The sequence below is a fragment of the Etheostoma cragini genome, chromosome 24 (assembly GCF_013103735.1).
Source record: "Etheostoma cragini isolate CJK2018 chromosome 24, CSU_Ecrag_1.0, whole genome shotgun sequence".
Lineage (NCBI taxonomy): Eukaryota > Metazoa > Chordata > Actinopteri > Perciformes > Percidae > Etheostoma > Etheostoma cragini.
This window is the reverse complement of record NC_048430.1, coordinates 353253-354984: the sequence shown is the minus strand read 5'-3', so window position 1 is coordinate 354984 and position 1732 is coordinate 353253. Positions and strand designations below refer to the sequence as shown.

At 43.6% G+C, this 1732-nt stretch overlaps 1 protein-coding gene across 1 annotated transcript in view; it reads left to right on the top strand.

Annotated features, from left to right (window-relative positions):
- Positions 1 to 1732, top strand: part of LOC117939679 (growth hormone receptor-like) — a 27817-nt gene that overhangs the window by 15388 nt on the left and 10697 nt on the right. The window lies entirely within an intron of this gene.

Below are 1732 nucleotides of genomic sequence, written 5' to 3'. Positions count from 1 at the left end.
CACAACACGACCACAAAGACACACAAAACAACCACAAAGACACACAAAACAACCACAGCAGGACACAACACGACCACAGAGACACACAAAACGACCACAGCAGGAAACAAAACAATCACAAAGATCCACACAGACAGACAGACACACACTGACAGGCAGTCAGACACAGACACACACAGACACACACACACACACACACACAGACAGACAGACACACACACACAGACACACACACACACACACACACAAACAGACAGACAGACAGACAGACAGACAGACAGACACACACACACACACACACAGACACACACACAGACACACACAGACATGCGGTACTTCCTCCAGATTGATTCCCACAGAAAACAGTCCTGGAATCTGTGACACCACCAATGTTAAAGATTAAAGATTATTTTTGGGGTTTTTATTTGATAGGACAGCAAGGTGAGAGAAGGGGAAGACATGCAGGAAACCCTCACAGGTCGGACTCAAACCCTCGACCCCTGCGTCGAGGCACACACCTCATCATGCACGTGTGCGCCCACTCCACCCACTGGACCAACCCGGCCGTAAGGCTGCAAATATTAACATGATATCAGACTTTTAATTTGCGTGCAAATGATGTGTGACCTAATTAAAACTAGCATATATATATATATACTGTATATAGTGCACTGTGACCGAGAGATGTTTGTATTGATTTTTTTGTTCAGAAATAGTACGCCGTGACCGTGATGTTTGGGGTTGAAGGTTCAGCTGAAAGCTCATTAGTCTAATCAGCTTAGCTCAGTGGACCGAGAGACCACGGAGCACGTGTGCATTGTTAAGGTCGTAGTAACGCTGATAAAGACCATAAAACTATGTTCTATACAGTCAGTCTTGGTCTAGTTATCTCAAGTTTCCCCGTCTGGTTTAACCACGAATTCCTCCTTTAAGTTTCCTAATATCAGATTCATCCAGAAGGAAAACATGACTTTACAAGCTGTTCTTTGACCTCTATGTGACCTTTGACCCTCGTGTTGTCCTCACGTTGACCTGCAACTTGGTGTCTTTCTGGGTGGAAATTTCAACAGATTGTTGTTCTTTTTCTACACTTTTCTCAACATTTTTTGTCTATTTTATTCATATTCTTTTGGTCACTTTTCTGAGTTTATTTTAAATTATGTTTTAGTCAATTTTTTACATTTTTTTTGTCGCTTTTTTAGCATTAAAAAATAAGGAGAAATTGTTGATTTTTTTCATGCTTTTTTGTAGATTTTTTCAGGATTTGTCACTTTTTTCACTGTACTTTTCTGATATAGAAAGTTTTTGTAACAACAACATGGGGGCAACATGAGGGCAACATGAGGGCAACATGAAGGCAACATGAAGACAACATGAGGGCAACATGAGGGCAACATGAGGGCAACATGAGGGCAACACAGAGGCAACATGAAGACAACATGAGGGCAACATGGGGACAACATCAAGGCAACACGGGGGCAACACAGGGGAAACATGAAGACCACATGAAGAAAACATGAGGGCAACACGAAGACCACATGGGGACAACATGAGCACAACATGAGGACCACATTAGGGTTAAGCTTCATTTTGACTATATTTACTTCCTGCCTTCCCAGAAGTCTTCAGGGCACAATCAGGGGCAGCTCACCTACCAGACACCTACCCGCCAGACACCTACCCGCCAGACACCTAGCCGCCAGACACCTACCTGCCAGACACCTACCTGCCA